This window comes from Heloderma suspectum, chromosome 4 (genome assembly GCF_057233095.1).
Source record: "Heloderma suspectum isolate Gila_16-S chromosome 4, 16-S_ref, whole genome shotgun sequence".
Lineage (NCBI taxonomy): Eukaryota > Metazoa > Chordata > Lepidosauria > Squamata > Helodermatidae > Heloderma > Heloderma suspectum.
In genome coordinates, this window is record NC_139461.1 from 71,350,525 (window position 1) to 71,369,755 (window position 19,231).

At 43.3% G+C, this 19,231-nt stretch overlaps 1 protein-coding gene across 1 annotated transcript in view; it reads right to left on the minus strand.

Annotated features, from left to right (window-relative positions):
- MAPRE2 (microtubule associated protein RP/EB family member 2) overlaps positions 1 to 18,187 on the minus strand; it is a 136,172-nt gene extending 117,985 nt beyond the window's left edge. The window contains exon 1 of the mRNA XM_084849602.1: positions 18,090 to 18,187. The gene's annotated coding sequence lies outside the window, so the exon portion shown is untranslated. The remainder of the gene's footprint in view (positions 1 to 18,089) is intronic.
- Positions 18,188 to 19,231: the final 1,044 nt, after the last annotated feature.

Sequence of the window (19,231 nt, forward strand, 5' to 3'; positions counted from 1 at the left end):
CTTAGTGTGGATCCAACCCACTAGTGTTTATTCTTTTAAAGCTATGTAATTGATTTGATGATGACATCCATATCCACAGCCTGACTAGAATATAATTTTTTAAAAATAGTTTGGTCTCCTACAGAAAGCCCAGTGAAGTTTGCACTTCCTGTTCCTCCCACATCTCTATCATATGTGAAGCTGTGCTATGTCTTCGTATTTAAAAAGTTAGCTCTTAACCAGAATGGAGGAGTAATTTTGACTTTTTACCAGATGCCAAACTCTGTAATGACAACATTCATATCCACAGTTCGATCAGTATAGAAAAAAATATCGTAAGATTTTCTGCAGGAAGTCTGATGTACTTGGGCTGCCTGGCAAAGGTGCAACATACAGCCACATTCCTAACATCTGGCAATTGTCTCATATGTTTAGGGAAGCCTCCCCCAACCTGGTGCCCTCCAGATGTTTTGGGCTTCAGTTCCCATCAACCCCAGCCAGCATGGCAAGTGGTCAGAAATTCTGGGAGTTGTAATCTAAAACATCTGGAGGGCACCAGGTTGGGGAAGGGATTATTATGAATTTGCTAAGAAGGGCTGCACAAGCTGTGGCCTACTAACTACAGCTTCAACCCACGTTTCCTGTTTAAGCTTGATGACAGAACTTTCCTTCCTGAAGTGAACTAGCAACTAAGGCCCTAATTCTGAAGCCACATCTACTAACATAAACACTTTCTCTAATTTGTATATTCTTTATAAACTTGTCTCAGGTGGCGGAAATATTTATAAAAAACAATGTGGGAAGAAAGTAAAAGGGCTCTGGCAGTCTAAAAACATGTTTTAGGCTACAATAATTTAACACTTACTTGGGAGTAAGTCCCACTGAACACAGACTTCTGAGTAAACATGAATAGGATTAAGTTGTAAGAGAGGGGCAAGCAATCAATACCTATATTTTCTGTGTCTCAACAGACAACCAAGAGAGCTAAGAGGTCATGTGTCCCACAAATGATTCAGAGGGGTACCCTGAGATGAGCATGACTCTGGGGCACAAGGTACAAAAACAGCACCTGTGATGGCTGCCAGTCATCAAAGTTGCTTTTGCTGCCACCAGCGTATGAGCCTTCTTGTCTCTTTAGATTTATGGGTTACTTAAAGTTTGCTAATCAAAAGTTAAAGATTGATTAGAACAGCTGGAGGGAGAAGCAGGGCCTTTTAAGCTATGGCATCTGAGTTCTGAGATTAGTTATCTGAACTAGACCATCTCCTCATTGGTTTCTAGAATGGTACGCAAAGCCCATGTTTTGTGCCTTTTATTTGGGAGGTTAGGTTGATACCACCATCCTCCCCGGCTTTAATTGCTTTCAGTTAATACCCTTCTGCTGGATTATTATTCTGATATTAGTACTTTTATTTGGAATTTATTCTTTGTTTTGTGGTATTATGGTTTTGGTTATTGTAAAAATCTCAAGTGGGTTGGAGGGGCAGGTGGAGTATACATGGTTATGCATAACAAGCAGAAATGGACTTTTGACTGCTAGCCCTGGCAGTAAAGGTCAGTGGAATCAAGAGATGAGCTGGAACAGAGGAAAAAGGAAAAGCAGCAGGGAGAAATGAAGGAAGAAAGCAAACCAGCAAGCAACTGGGGCAATTGGAACTTTCTGCCACCTCACAGCCTGCAAATTTGTTGTTTTATTTAGCCAGCTTTTAAAATTGTACTTTGGGAAAATACCATAGCTCATAAATAGCTTTTACTCAGTGTATGTATTTTATAGGACTGATTCATAATTTCTTAGAGCAGATGTAATTACGCATGACTCATAACATACCGTACAAAATACATGTGGTTTAACTGTCTATCTGCTAGAGCACTGTATAACTGCAGAATGCTACTCTAGTGCTTGTCAGTTTCAGAAGTACTAGAACAGTTCAGATCTTGACTATTATAGTTAGGATCCCATACTGAAGAAGGTCTTAAGATTTAAGATAATGTATCTGACAAAAATATTATTGATTTAAACTTGTGCACTGCTTAACTTTTTTTTTTAGTTCTAGTAGCATGTAGAATACTAATAAGTGTACCCTATTCACCATTTCCAAACCATCCATTCTTCTCAAACACTTCATTAGCTGGCCTTAGTTTTGCTATGTCATGTTGAACTATGAAATTTAACATGGAGCTTGGTTGTAATACAATTTGTTACTGGTGTAATTTGACATGGGGGAAGAGAACAGCCAAATATTACAAAGGTATCCCTAACTCAGAGAATAGGCACCATTTATAATTGCATAAGAAAATATTCTAAAACTAAAATGTAACCTCAGTTTAATATTAGTCCTACAAAATATGAGTTGAGACAAATTTCAGTACCCTTAGATAAAGAAGAAATTAACTAGAAGAAATAATTCATACATAACAATTATTATCAGTTAATGTATGTATTACATTTCTATAGTATGCAATAGCCAAAGCTCTATGGGCGGTTCACAAACATTAAAACCCTAAAACCCAAGATAAAACATAATATAAAACCTTTAAAAGTTTAAAACAGAAAAAAACAGAGTAAATGCCACAAGAAGGGAAATTTATCCTTTAACAAAGTGATAGAAAAACGAGCATAGGTCTGATTTGTGGTGTGCTGCACCACAGATAAGCCTTATATGTACAACTATTTGCCTGAATAGATGGTAACAAGGTAAAAAAAATGCAGTGCTCGAATGATGGGGTAAAGAATTGGGGGACCCTTAATAAAACCCACAGAGCGCAGCCTCTGATTCCCCACAATTTTACTCAGATCTGCACTGTAGCCTTCTAGAAACATGGGGGTGACATACATGGTAAGTAGGCTGACATGCCTCCCCCCTAATTTGAACAGTGCAAAAAGTCCTACAAAATCACCATTGCTACTGACATCGAATGGAAATCCTGCCTACTGTTATACAAGCTTGTTGGCAAGTCCTGGAAGTCTATTGTGTTATAATAGCAACTTCATTCACCAGTCTGTCTTCTGGGAAATTGGTGTTTTGTGACGGGCCATACCCATTATGACAACAATTTTGTGATTGGGAAAGCCCACCCCATGGCAGCCATTCTGTGAGAGTATCCACAACACTCTCTCCAAATTCCAGATATGCCCACTAACCCCCAAAAGATTGGGGACTCCTGGTCTAGCCCCTGTACCAATACTGGGACCAGACAGAGGCCTTGTGTTGCTAGCACTATAGTCCTGCTCCAGTGTTTTATGTGCAAAGGTACTCTTTGGAACAATTATTCTAAAACCATATTTCCTTTGAAATATAAACTGACACTCATGTTGTTTTAAATGCTGATGGGAAAGTGTTTTTAAAAACGCATTATAAGATATGTGTCTGTAGTACAAGAATGAGTCTGTAGTACAAAGGAATTGAGAATAAAACTGCCAACATCATACTGCCCCTATACAAATCTATGGTGCGACGACACTTGGAATACTGTCTACAGTTCTGATCACCACACCTAAAAAAAAATATTGTAGAGCTGGAAAAGGTGCAGAAAAGGGCAACTAAAACGACCAAGGTGCTGGAGCATCTCCCCTGTGAGAGAAGGTTACAATAGCTGGGATTGTTTAGCCTGGAAAAAGGGGAGACATCATAGAGGTCTACAAAATAATGCATGGTGTGGAGAATGTGGATAGGGAGACATTTTTCTCCCTCTCTCAAAATACTAGAACCCAGGGTCATCCTATGAATCTGATTGGTGGGAGATACAGAACAGATAAAAGGGAGTACTTCACACAGCACATAGTATGGAATTTTCTACCACAGGAAGTAATGATGGCCACCAGTTTGGATGGCTTTAAAAGGGGGTTAGACAGATTCCTGGAGGAAAAGGTTATCAGTGGCTACTAGTCTTGATGGCTATGTGCTACCTCCAGTACCAGAGGCAGTGAGCCTATGTAGACCAGTTGCTGGGGAACATGAGTGGGAGGGTGCTATTGCACTCATGCCCTGCTTGTGGTTCCTGGTCGATAGCTGGTTGGCCACTGTGTGAACAGAATGCTGGACTAGATGGACCATGGTCTGATCCAGCATGGCTCTTCTTATGTTCTTAATGACCCGACACAACTCAGACTTTGTAAGTGAACTTCAGGAGCACTGCAAAATCCATGTCTGATCCTTCTCAAATTAAATAAATGAGCAAGAAAAAGTACATTTTGGAACATGCCTATACTTAAATGAATCTGTGTGTTTCAAAGGAAAAAAAATGAAAATCATAAAGTGAAATATGGCATGTTCTGTCATCTGACAGCATCTCCCCTTATGCAAGTTCATACATTCAGACTCAATAGATGAATTTAGATTTAGGGTGTGAATCACTGTAGAACAACATTTCTCTTCCAGCTGTGCCCCCTTTGTGGGAAATTTCTATGAGATGATAAAAACCAGAGATCCAAGATGAGTCATCAAGTCAAAGTAGATGCTACCAGTTTCACATGTTAAGATTACAAGATTCCTCCTCTTAGAAGGAAGCCTCTGATCTCAGAGGCCTCTGCATATCCAGTGCCCTGTTGGGCTGCTGCTGGCAGGGAAGGAGGACTGATGGAGGCTATTTTAGTTTTTCTGCCCTCCTTTTACATGTTTTTCTTCTAGACTGGCCTTTATGCCTGTATAGAGGGGGTGCTCTCGTGGGGATGGGCTGGGGATGGAGATGCTGTGGGATTTCTCATATTCTGGCCTCTCCTTTCCCCTCCCCGCCCTCTGAAACGCCCCCTTTTCCTTCCCTCTGAGGCCACATTCGCAACCTCCTTGGTGAAGTTCTTTACATGGGGGCTGAGAGAAGGATCAGAACTCACAGTTCCCCTTCTGAGGCAGTAGCAGTGTCTACAGCCTTGGGAGGGGGACTCTGAACAATACTATGGTCCTGGGACACTCTCCCAGGGATCACTGGATTGCTCTCTCCAGTGAGAAATGACAATTACAACTCTTACAAATACTTGAAGTCACCTGCAGTGTTCATCTGGGGTGTACTGAAGTCTCAGACAGGCATCTTTCATGAGCTATTTGATTTAAGGGCTATATCCACAAATGGATTTGCTGGGACAGTCCATCTCTCCTAAATCCCACTTATCACCTACAGTGCAACTGATTTGCATCACCTTCTCAACCTTCAGAATCCTATTTCACAGTAGTTTACCAATGTCATGTGACCTTTCCATGGCAATAGGTTTCAGCCATTATATATTAGGCCCTTGTGGATAATCTGCTGAGTATGCTATTCAGCATTTAAGATGTCTTTCATTCTCACCCTCAGAATGTGTTTCTGCGTCTGTAATTTAAGTCTACTTGCAATCTATGAAGAAACAGCTAACAGAAACTTCAGACAAGATGCCCATCAGGTCAAGATTAAGTGCATTTAAACATCTGGAGAAATATATTTACTAAAGCAAATATGAAACCATTTATATTTCAAGTGACAAGGATCTCAATTAGTCTATTTACTTTACTTGTTTTATTATGTATTCAGGCAAACACTAAATTAGGCAAACAAAAGGAGATAAAAATAGGCTTGGGATTCAGAAATAACAGACCCCCCGCCCAAGTTGTCTGAAAACTGCAAAGAGATTCTTTAAGCACATACTGTAGACAGGCATTATCAGATTCTCTTCTTCTCCCTCCCCTGTCCCAGCACTATGAATCATAGTGTCCCTTCATTTTTAAGCTTTTAGCTGGCATTCCTAGTTAAAAACCATGTATACCAAAGCACTTCTCCTAACCTGCTTCACTGACAGATGGTTAAAGACTCTCAAGTAGAGTGCTATTCTTTCTGCAAAGTGATATTTTTTCTTTGGATATACTGGGTGGCGCACCAGTTCTGCTCTTACTCTGAAACCACAAACCGTGTTTTTTACTATGATTCATGTCAGTTATGATGATTAAAAGAGCATGGAAAGCTACATTACGTTACTAGAAGTTGAGAGTTAAGAACCATTCCAACAATGCACTTCCACCTCACAAGTAAGGACAGAAATATTAGCCACCCTCTGTCAACATCCTAGATGCTGTAAGAAACAAAATTAAGAGCAGTGGCTATAATTCATCAAATTTTAGTCTAGTATTTTAGTTATTAAAAAAGGCAACAGAAGAATCCTATGCTTAAAGTTATGTTTTCTCATTTCTATGAGCCCTTCATCTCTGCCCTTATTTTTGCACATTGCTTTCATGTAACATTACAGGAGACCATTCTTTCTTCAAGTTCATAATCCATACCATTAATGCTGTGCCATTTTGCTTACCATCTCTGTCTTTTCTCTTTCCCCAATTGTTGCTCTCTTGCTCAACAAAAGTGCATCTACTGTTAGAATCCCATGTTTATGTAGCATTTCATGATGTCTATATGGTGCCATCAGAGTGTTCACTGCTATATAGAACTGAGAAGAAAGAAACCTCCCACCCTACAGGCCTTACAACTGACATTAGAGAAAACCAGGCTAGTACTGGCTTCCACTGTATTGTATTCATGCTTTCTTTTATGCTGAGCGCGAGTCCCCAAGTTTATCCAACAACTTGTCTCTCTTCCCTTAAGTCCTTCTCCAAAGCTTTTTTGGACCCACCCACTCACTCTATCCATTCTGTACTGCCTACTACCAGATTACTTCCCTAACTTTACTATCAAATATGGATCTTTTTAACTGTCATGGTCATCTTGCCTAGTTTATAAACCTACTGGGCAGGCAACTCCATCAGTTTTGTGTTCTGCACAATGTCTAGCCTGCATTGTTGATGGGTTACTAATAATAATCTAACCTTGAACAACCTAAGCAGCAGACAGATGGCTGGTTGCCAAAAAAAACCCCTATTTTTAAAATCAGACTTCAGTCTACCTCATATTTAAAAGGAAAGTACTTGTGCAGCTAGAAGATAAGAGCTGCCTGCCATATTAGCAAATTCACTCCTGACATAAGCCCATGAAGTGGAGCAAGTTCAAAGGAGGACCCCTGCAATTCAGAATCACAAGCAAGGTTGAATGTAGCCTGTGAGACTTTTTTGTTACTGCCTATTACTGCCACAAACGACTTAGCTTTCTGCTCTGGTAACAAGCAGGTGAGACCCTACCTTCATGCTAACTATTTAGGGGGAGCTGTCAGAAGAGCACACATCAAGAAATGCTGCTAACTTTTGCAAGGATAGAAGTTCCAGTGATTGCTTCTCCCTCCCCCCTCACATTATTTTTTCAATAAACTCTAGGAGAGCTCTCAGCTCCAAAGGATTGCCTACTAGGAGTAAAAGCTGTCACAAACAATAGGATTCAGCAGGAGTCAGCAAAGTCTCAGTCTGAATCTGTGGCTCAAAGGATTCCCTTGGAACAATAACATGTAGATTCCATCTTGCTGTTGACAGCTCGATTATACAGGCCCACTGTGAGTTGCATTTTGACGGGACACATCCAGTACAAGTTGGGTTACTTATAAAGTAGAGTGACTGATGTAAGGAATTCTTGCTTATAAGGGTAAAATCTGACGTATATTCTTAGACTGCGATCCTATTCCACTTCCCTGGGAGTAAGGCCTATTGAACTCAATGGGACTTACTTGTGAGTAGATCTGTCTAGAATAGCACTTCTAATGTGGCAGATATTATTTATTATTACATTTGAACACACATGATCTGCCCTGAAAACAACTGTCCTAAAATGAACATGTTGCCAAACCACTTCCACCGTACAGAATATCTATCCATCTATGCCTATTAATCAATAATACCTTAATGACCAAGATTTCTGCCAGTCACTCTACTTATAAACTTTGGTTTGGATCCTAAGATATATTAACTGAAGAAGTTCAGAGAAGGAAAGTTTCTCATACTTCCTGCAACTCCTGCCTCCCAAAACCCTGGCTGGAGAATCAGTGCGGGTCTCCTGAACAATGTGATGTAGGCGGGCGGGGGGGGGGGGGCGGGCTGCTGGAGAGATGGGAAACTTTCCTTCCATGAACTTCCTTAAGGTTTCAATCCTATACTATTTACCTGGAAGTAAGCACCTCTGAACTCAATGGGACTTACTTCTGGGTAGACATATCTAGGATTGCGCTGTGAGTTAGCATAGGATCCAAGCCTGATTCGGGCAATTCCCTTCTCCCAGCAGCACCCTGCACCCCATCCCACACAATTCAAGAGGGCTCCTGACCTCCAGTGAGGCTTTGTGGGAGGAAGGGAGGTACTGGTGGCTGCAGTTGGAAGGAGGGTAATGGAAACTTTCCTTCTGTGACCTTCTTCCTTTACTTATCTTAGAATACAAACCTGTCTTCACCCTTACTTTCACCCAAGCACTCATTGCAACATTAAGTAAGTTTCCCCTAGAAGGAATTCACAGTGTTTTGACAAGCAGCACCAAAGCGCTGATGGCTCGAACAATGACTTTAAATATTTCTCTAGCCATAATTTGTATGACTAGACACAATGCAAACAAAGGAGCCATCGTATGGAGGCTGTGCAGTCAGTTGCACAGAAATGGATACAGAACACAAGGTAGCATTTGACTGACTGCAATCTGGCTTGCATACTCTTCCTTTTTGAAATAAGGCCTGTCCCAGGTTTCACTGCTATTCATAAACTGATTTTGTAAAGCCTACACATAGAAATACTAATATTTCCAAAATGAATATGAAAAATATGAGGTGTTAACAGAAATCTCTTGGCCTTTTCTCTCTAAAGCGATACCTCCTTTGCTACTCTTTAGGAGAAAACTACCCCAAAGCTTGCATGGATGTTTTTCAATCATATCCCACTTTCAAAGCATATTTTTCCCCAACTAAAAAGTAATTGTTACATTTTGTAGGGAGCAATCCTACTGGGATAGGTGGCCACCTCTGAACTCAGAGGTGACCACCTATCCAATGCAGCACAGGAGAATCGCTGGGGGATCGTCCCCTCCACGCTTCAGCCACCCTGCATTTGTGGCTAGACAGCCGATTTTGGCTGACTAGCCACAGGAAGTCGGAGCATAGGACACGGCGGCTGGATGACATGTTGGATGTGTCGTACTGGATTTCCGACTTCCGCACGCTCGCATGCCTCCAGAAATGCCCCATTTTTGCAGCTCTGCGCTCCTCTTCCGAGCATGGAGCAGGGGGCCATTCGGCGCAGCCTATGAGGCAGTGCAGGAGGGGGTGAAGGTCGGTTCTCAGGAAACCGACCTATCCTATGGCCGTCTAGCTGCTGACCAGCAGCCATAGGATTGCACCCTTAGTAAATCATGTTTTTAACAAACAGGATGTCTTAGAGGCAGCATAAGAGTAATAATTATTTAGGATAGATGTTATTAAAAATGCTTTGGTCACCTACTGATGGAATCCAAATTTAGTTTGTATCCTTAATTGACTGCAAGCTAGAGAATGTAAACAACAGTGCGACAGAGTGTGGTTGCCCCAACACAAACAGATCTCCATCATACAGATGGGACTTAAGGGTATATTACCTCTCTAAAGACTGCAATGTAAGCAACATTTGTCATTGTTTGAAGCAATTAGATGTGCCTGTGTAGGAAAAAGGACTTCAAAGTTAATAAATTATCTAAATAATGTCTATGACAGATTCTGGGTTGTATCCAATGGTGTTGTTCTGCCGACCCTTCAGAGCAGATTTTCATGTGGCACAGAAGGCGGGGGGGGGGGGGGAGAAAGCCCCAGCACTCTAGTAGGCTTCCACTGTATTTAAACCTTTTACTTGAATTTTTGCTTTATATTGATCCTTGCTATAACTCCAAGTAGTAAATTTTTGTAGTGTGTCTCCTTCAGTGTTCCTAGTAAAATGAACTGCTCTAATAACAACTATTAAATTACTGCAAAAGGATTTCTATTCTACATAACTGGAAGGCATTGATACTGTATGTCAGCCTTTCCCAACATGGTGCCCTTCAGGTGTTTGGGGCTTCAACTCCCTTTAGGCCCATCGAGCATGAACAACTGTCAGGAATGGTGAGAGTTGTAGCCCAAAACAACTGGAGAGCACTGGGCTGGAGAAGACTGCTATATATACTACAGAATAAATTGGTCCCAATCCAAAATTAATTGTGTCTAACAATGCAATTCTATACATATTTATTCAGAAGTAAGTCTCTCTGTGTTCAATGAGGTCTACATCCAAGTAAGTATGTTTAGGACTGAAGTCTAAGTCCCACTGAAATAAATAGGATTTGTTAGTTGCAACTCACTTGTGACCAAATCCCATTGGAACCAGTGGAATATCTAACCTTAGCTGGACCAGGGTCTTTGCAGTTTACTGTTTGTAATGGGGTGGGGAGAACCTAGTAGCAACCTATTTAATTACAGCCTGGGGAAAAAAACAGTTCAAATATCTTTATGCTTCAATGAATATGCCCTCATCCTTTTCTTTTCTTTTTTTTTAATAAGTTAGAGAAAGGATTTCTACCACCCACAGTTGTAAAAGTCACTTTCTACAAAGCAGCATCAGCTGTGCATTGCTAATGGATGCACTGTCCTTCAATAAAATTTAGCAGCAAATGATTCTTGACATTAGTCAATACTCCTTGTGCCTCCCCTGTCACTATTATGGCACTTCCATATATCTGCTTTCTTCAGTGCTTTTGAGAGTGACTGGCATGCTGATGCTAAACACCCATAAGCCAGACATGAAATGTACAGCTAGTCCAAACATACTAGCAGTATCAGCCCAAGGGGAAGATCAACCATTACACAGATCCAGAGGCAGTAACTCCAAACCGCTGTGCTTTTTAAAAAATTAGGTACTTCCTGTTTTGTTGCCAGTTTTTCAGCTACCATTCCTCAGAAAGCTGATACATGGAAGGAACAGGTGGTATTGCCTCCATTACTCCTTCTTCTCATTCTTTTGCCTAAAAATTCAAATAGTAGGAAATCCTAACTCTTGTGCACATGTGCATATATTTTTCTTTATTATCCCATTTACAGAACATATTCCTAGAATTTGGGAAGAGTGTCCATACAGTCCACACATGTTCTGTTATAGCAGGGATAATGATCATGTTAACTGATCCTTACACAATGCATCCACCATGAGACCTTGTGAAATATGTGGATGTTACAGGGTTCTTTTCTATAACAGAAGCAGTACAATTCAGTAATGGATCTGACCAAAGGGATTAACACCGCGACACGAGTATGATATGGATGTGTACAATCACTGATCCTCTTTGGCATCCTTCCCCAACTTGGTGCCCTCCAGCTGTTTTGGACTACAACTCTCATCACTCCTGACCATTGGCCATGCTATCTGGGGCTGATGGGAGCTGAAGTCCAACACATCCAGAAGGTACCAGGTTGGGGAAGGTTGCTCTTCAGAATATGCCGAAGCAATACAGTGGGTTATGAAATTAACTATAAAATACTACTGATGCTATGAAATTCACTAATAGATCCAAGCGACAGGATTTTACAAATGCAAAACCCTCTTACGAAGCAATCCTACGGCCCCTAGACAGCATCTGAGGGGCCATAGGATAATTCGGATTCCCAGCTCTGAAGTCAGAGATAGCGCTCTGACCTCAGAGGGGGGAACTGTAGCTCTGACCTCCCTCCCCTGGTACCCAGCATGGAAAGAATCACACTGGCTGCTCTCCGAGGTCAAGAACTCAGCCTCGGCGCAGGGAAGAAGGAGGTGTTCCAGAAGGCAGGGAGGAGACTGGAGAGGCCAGGGTATGAGCTCCTGAGGCCTCTTCAGTCTCCTTCCCTCCCCATCTAAAGCGCCCCAGCTACATGGGCAAAAAACCCGCCTAGCACAAAATGAATGGCAGGAGGACAGGGAGGTGAAGATCGCCTCTGCTGCTCCTCCCGCTCTGTACAGGATGACCATAAGCCTCCGAGTTTGGAGGCTTATGATCAACACAGAACGACTGCACCCTTAACCATGCAATAGAATATATTATGCTCATATCATGGTTGAACAGGAAACCACAAACCATGGACTCACAATAAGTACAGAATATGTAACCGTCATAAAATGGAAGAGTGAACAAGAATAAATGTACAAAATGGAACCTGAACAAGTAAAGTTCAGCTACCTTACGAACATAGCATTGTTCTAGGATAGTAACTATACTAGACTCAGAAAAGCCTGAAGGTACATTCACACACATTAGGAACATAAGAAGCTGTCTTATACCGAGTCAGACCATGGGTCCATCTAGCCCAGTACTGCCGACACTGATTAGCAGCTGCTCTCTAGAGTGTCAAGCGCAATTTTTTCCAGCTCTGCCTAGAAATGCCAGGGACTGAACCTGAACCATGCAAAGCAGCTGTTCTACCACTGAGCCACAGCCCCTCCACACATTTATCTCTGTGGCTAGAAAAATAAATACGTTTGGCATCTTGACACTAACTTTCAAGAGACTTTTTTTATTACAGAAAGGCATGAGCCTTCCTACATGAAAGCCTACTTTGTCGGACATTAGTCTCAAGGTACCATAAAACATACTTCTTTTTCTTAGAGAAAACTAACATGGCTTTCATATTTTATAAATAATGATGTGGCTAGAACAGAGCATGGGATATCCAAAGCAGGAACAGACAAGTTGCTGCAGGCTAGAAGTACCTGCTAAATTCAAAATATAGTTTGAAAAAACAACCCGAATAATTCAAATTACTGAAAGTATCAGGATGTACCTAGGAAAGTTAATATTACCTTTGGGAGGATTAATAACTTCTAGACAAAACTTTGTATTCCGTTAGAGTCATTTTGCTAATGCAAAGCTTCTACCACTTGTGGAAACTCCATTTTCATCCTTGGGCAAGTGTCAAATCCAATACTATGATTCCACTTATGCAAGCCATTCCAAAAGCCATTGGACTCGTTATTGCACAAGCCATTTCACAAGCTGTTGCACAGCTCATTACAACTTCATTGGTCTAGGTGCTGCTTGTACTACTGGTTGTGCAAACAGTAGTGTGGAACACAACCTGTACTGGTTGTGCAAGGGTAGCCAAACTAGGCCATCTCTTGTACTTTTTTCTGTTGGCATAGTCCTGGAAACAACAAGATAAGGCCTGCTGGCATAAGGAGAAACCTGCTGGATCAAACTAAAGGTTTACTGCTTCCTACAGTGGACAGCCAGATGCCATCACGACACCCAGAAACAGGGCTTGAAGGCAGTAGCCAACTGTTGCTCTCTAGCAGCTGGTATTTAGTGGCATGCTACCCTCTGAATCTGGAGGTTCCATGCAGCTGTATATACACATACACAAATATATATGTCAATCAGCTCTCCGGGTACCAATCTTTATGTAGCCAAAATGGCACTATCCACATGCTAGTGCAGCTTTCCCTAACTTGGTGCCCTCCAGATGTTTTGGACTGCAGCTCTCATAATCCCTGACTATTGGCCATGCTGGCTGGGACTGATGAGAGTTGTAGTCCCAAATATCTGGAGGGTGCCAGGTTGGGGAAGGCTGCTACCGGCAGGTATGAACAGACTCACGGAAACCAAGCTTTTTCAGATGATCAAACATTTTTATGGGGGAGGGAAGCTAAAGGGACTTCTCCCTCCCCAACTACCATGATGAGGACTGAACATGTTCAGTGGCCACAGAATGCTGACTGACAGTTGGAAGGGGGAAAAAACTGAAAATGGGGAGTGGGGGAGGGGAAAATCCAATGGAGTATTCTGGAAAAGAGCAAGGCTATCTGTCTTGAATCCTGAACTACAGCACTCTACACTGCAACATTTTGTTGCAGGTCCCATTAGTGTATACTAAAAGTGAACTCAGTGCTCAATTACGATGGCTATGTAGCCAAAATAGGGCTGAGACACATGCGGGAGGTACCAGCATGCTCAGGGGAGCTCCAAAATTTGCAGAAGTAGAAAAAAATCTTTAAGAAAGAAAAAAAAAAACGTAAGGGCCAAGAAAAACAGCCCAATGAAGACTGGGCATACTCAGTGGGCACAGAATGCTGAGTGTCTTTTGAAAGGGAGGAAAAAACACAAAAATGGGGTGGGGGATGGAATGGAGTATTCTAGAAAAAGGCACTGTTAGCTGGCTAGAAACCTGAAGAGGAGCACTCATAACTAATAACCATAGACCTGTCCTCCATACATTTATCTAATTATGATAAAGCAAACAATTTGGCTGAGGACAACAGCAAATTAGAGGCCACTACCACAAATGGCTGAAGACAGTGTTCATATCATAGAACAAACTTATTATAGCCAGTACAATCCTATACCTGTCTACTCAGACCTAAGTCCCATTGATTTCAATGTCGCTTACTTCTAGGTAAGTGGACACAGGATTGCATCCTAAAAGAATTAACAGAACAGGATATTGGACTATAATGCTAATCTTACTAGGAAAGAAACTCCACTGAACTAAGTACTTTTGCCAAGGTCCTGGTACTTAACACTTGGTGACATTATTGCAGAGCTCTAGAGGACATAGGAAAGAAAGCAGTTACTATGCTGTGTAACACCTAAAAACTTACCCTGACTTTTATAATTTTTAAAACAGTTTTCATTTACTGAATTCAACACAATATTGAATTCAGTATAACTGTGGGGTGGAAGTACAAGCACATGTATTCAGATGTGCCTTGTACAAAATTTCGCCATTATGTGCTTCACTTTCCTCCACTGTAAAACAAGAACAGTTGGCATAAACCATACTTTGCAAATTGCCTTTCAATTAAAAACACCACCGCCACTGTGTCTTTGCTACTATGTCTTTGCTACACCCCACTAGAACTGGTAGCACAGAACTAAGCAGACAGAAGAGATTTCCTGGAAAAGCCTAGCCTACTGCTCCTGAGACCAGCTGGAGATAACACATACATCATAGTGTTTTAGGGCACAGGGGAACATTGGATGTTAACTAACCGCTGAGGCCATGCCAGTTAATGTTCCATTTAAACAGCTGCGCATTTTATTCACTAAATCTTTTATTAAAGACTCTCTCTCAACAACCAGACCTAACTAAAGCATTTAGCATGAATAAATCAGCAGCCTTTGCTGATTTTAAGCTAGAATAATCCTAGGATTGGTTGTAACCCAAAGCAGCCAAAATTTATTTCTAGGTCAAGTAGTAGTATATTGTCAATACACAATGCCTGCCTCTAGCTCACTGGTTGAACTATGTTAAGTTGGGGCAGGAGAAAATGAATAGCTAGTGTAGAAAAACCACTTTCACTGCTCTTGTGCTTATTTCTATGATATCCAGGACCTCATTCATTAGTTTAATGGGATTTCTGAACAGATCAGCCTAAACTTAAAAAGTAAAATAAAAAGGGCTCCCAATCCCCCAACATATACATGAAGCCAGAAGCTTAATCTTTCCCACTTCCAAAACATATATAACCTTTTAGATATGAATTATGAATGTAGCTGTTCCTCAAGATGAGGATATCTTAAAATAGATAACTGACAAGTAAATCCCTATACCCAGTGAAATCAAATATGCCTCCTCCATACATACACATGAAGTTCGTTGCTTGCTAGGGTTATTTGTGTCTGAGTGCTTCTCCCTTCCCACAGAAAGAGGCTCAGCTAGGATAACTACCCAGTTAGGATAAAGTAGACCACAAGTCCCTAACCTTTTTGGACCCATGGGAACATCTGAGAATTTGTGAAACTGTTGTTGGCACCACCACAAAATGCCTAATCAGTGGATTGCCACTTTGATGCCTACCTGTCTTATTCAGAAAAACCTTTTGTTTAGAGTCTATTGGACACGGCAACATCTCTTTAATAAGGGATTGTCTAATTTGGCTAATTGCTGGTGATGCAATACAGCTAATGTTTCTTTTAAACCTATGTTTTGGCGATGTCCAGTAGTTACTTCTTTTGGGGAGGAAGTTATTACACAGATAAATTTTGTACTGGAACAGTCTTTGATATTCATTGCTATACACACTGTTTTAAATTTTTTTACCTGCTTCATGGAAATTAACAAATGGTCAGTGTAAATGGATTTGCCACTCCCTTTTGACAGCTAAAATACTGATATTACAACAGTGGAAGGAAAAACACTCCCCTCCTATAGTGCAATAGATTGACCACCTTATAACACTTTCAGTATTTGAATGGGTGGCATACCTTCAAATGGATACATTTGAATATTTGGTCCACTTTTGTTGAAGCCTATGTATAATTGCTAGAAAGTTGTATGCGTTTCATATGTATTCACTGCTATGGTTATATAGCAATCTATATACATACATTAAAAAAAACCCGGAAAAATAAGTTTTGCAGGTGTCCATAGAGGCCATATTGGGGACCCTTTCGTGAGCGCTATTGGAGACCATGTTAGAGACCCCTGGTTCAGACTCTAGACTGAATGGTCTTACGAGGATCCCCGTCTTTAGATAGTAAAGGGTACTAATTCACTTACTTCAAAATGTGGCAAGCCAGCCCTGCTGCATTTGGGGGTCCTCCTGCTCTTGTTCTGAATGGAGCCCTGGACACCTCCCCAAGTCCTGCCCTGATGGCCAGCCAGGGACATATTCCACCCAGCAGCAGAGATCTAGCAGTGCAGACATCAAAACTGCTATTCTATGCATGCATGCATGCATGAGACTGCCCCTCCCGTCCTGCCTCCTTTCCCAGTGTTAGGAGGGAACCCCAGGGCCAACCTAGTCCTACACAGAGTTAGTCATTTGTTTAGACAAGTGTGCATAACCTAGCCACTTGTATTTTGGAGAAAAAGCAGCCACAGTACCCCAATCCAGAATGTGCTCATCAAGACCAGGGACCTAAATCAGTCTCCTGCTGAAAAGCACCCCCTACCTCGCTGCTATTTGCCCCTGTTTGTTTTTTGCCCCCCAAAGAGCTGTTCATGGCAGTCAGAAGGGAAAGCAATATTCAGGGGAAAAAACTTGTGCAAGGCCCTGATCTGGACTGACTGCCTACTTTTACTCTAAAATAAAAGCACACCCATTTAAACATGTGATTCACTTCACATGTAGCTTGGCCCTGAGATGCCCTGTGCTAGTCGTCTTCAAACACCAGGACTGGATTAGTGCCCCAGTCCAGAGATTGTTATGTACATTACACAGCAATGGGCAACGCACATACAGCTGTGTGTAAGGACTGTGTGCTTACTTGCCAAAAAGATGTGTGGAAGGGGCCCCATGTTCAAAAAGTTTGAAAAATGCTGCAAAAGAAGCAGTAAATAAATATCCAGTAGCTAGCCTTTGAGTTTAAGAACATCCAGGAAGGTTAATGTTTCAATATCAACATTAAGGCCAAGCAAGCAAGGCAATGTCCATTGTCACTGGAATAGGTAGAGCTCCTGCCAGCTGTCCAGTATTTTACCTGTCCATGCAGGTGCTTTCGCCTGTGGTTTGGTATCAGGTATTTAGTTGAATACACAGGGTATTTCTGAGCCAAGCAGCTGTGGGATGTCTATGTCTCTCTCTCACGGACTCTACATTCAGGACTCCAACCACCCACCCCGCTCCCATGCACCAAAACCAGGCTCTGGCCCTGACACAGCAAAGCCTCACACAGCTCCACCACTAGCCAGGGATTTTTAAAAGCACCAAGTTGGCAAGCCGAGGAATAGGCGACGAGGGCTCTATTCCATCCCATCCCCAGCTTCGTACGGAGCGAGAGAGGCTCCTCCCGGGCCGGCAGCGGCTTCAATCCCCCTGCAAAAGCAGGGCTTCTTTGTAAGTCGGCTGCCTCTTGCCAGCCTCTCAGCGCCGAGCGCCGAGCTATTCCCCCGCCCTCCCCGCGAAAGCCCCAACACGGCCTCAACTATTTCCCCTTCCCTCTCTCGAGCTGCAGTTTGTCCGGGGTATCCCCACCCCTCCTCGTCCTCTTGCAAGGCGCGCGCGCCTCCTCTCCTTTCCCCCATCTGCGGAGGGGGCCCGTTGGGGACTCGCGCACCGACGCCGCTGCCAGCGTGGCAACCCCAAGTCCCCCCGGCCACGCAGCCTCGGAATGAGCCCTGCTTCCTCGTACCAGGCGCCGGAACCCAACCTGGCTCCAGGCGGCCAGGCACCAGGCTGCTCTCCCGGCAACTTCCCGGGGCCCCGGCGGCGAGTTCTGTCCCTGTCGCCGGCTGGCCGGCTGGCTTGCTCCCTGCCCTCGCCGTTCCGAGGGGCAGCTGCGGCGGCTGAGGTGGGCGCCCTCTTCCACTGCCCGCCACTCACCTGCTCCCGCCGGGCTGGGCCGCCGAACGTGTCGCTTCCCCCTTTGACAGCTGCCTTTTGTTTTCCCCACCCTTCTCCGTCTCCGCTTCGGCTGCCGCTCCGCTCCACCCCGAGAGCCACGTGAATGAGCCGGGCGAGCGAGCCGGGCGGATCTGGGAATGGGCGGCCCTGGCGCGCAGCAGCAGCAACCAGCGAAAAAGACCAGGAGCGGGGAGCGGGGCCGAGCAGCGAAGCCCAGCCCGGAGGCGGAGTGTGTCGTGCGCCTGCGGAGCTGCCACGGGAGGCGGGAGAGCCCTGTCACGCCTGCGACCACCCGAGCCCGCCTTCCTTATCTTCCCGCTCGCTCAGGCGCTGCCTCAGCGAGCTAAGGGCCCCGTCGCCAGCGCGGGAGCACAAAGGAGCTTTTTACGCGGCTATTTTCCCGACGTGATGCTGCTGCGCGCCTTTATCGCTGAGCGACCACGGCGCTGAAACGGGAACTTGCCAAGCCTGTATACACACAGATGGATGCCCCTTGTTTAGTGAGAAGGACCGATTAACTTTCCTTGTCTCCATAGGAGGAAACCCGGATGAGCTGCTGCCTTCACCTCACCCCCATTCCTCGTTCTCTCGCCCATTCAAAGAGTGTATGAGTCAGAATTTTAGAGATACCATTACGTTAATTAATTGATGGGCTTAATTACAGGACTGGTCCAAGAGATTTTGTTGCCTGAGGTGGAGCAGCAAATGCTGCCCTACCCACACACCACGTCAAAGTGCATAGTACCCCAAACCAAGTAAGTTGTTTTGGCACGTGACGCAGAAAGCACCTCCCTTTGTCCCTGGCAGTAGAAAAAAATTCAGCGGTAACAAATGAAATAACTAACTATGGGCTGCCCTTTCATGTCACCCATATTGTGCTGCCTTACTCTTCCCGATGGTAGGGCGAGTACTGCTTAATAAATATATTTATGTATTGCTAGACTCTTCTGGAAATGCTTTTTTGAGGATGGAAAGAATGCATCTGGCAACAGTGACCATTTCAGCATCTGGGAGCCATAGGAAAAGACTTGCTATGTTGGCTCCCCTCTTATTCAAACTGTGACATTCCAGTCATGTGCATATCCTCCCAAGTGCAGGATTCAACCTTCGGTGCTGCTTTT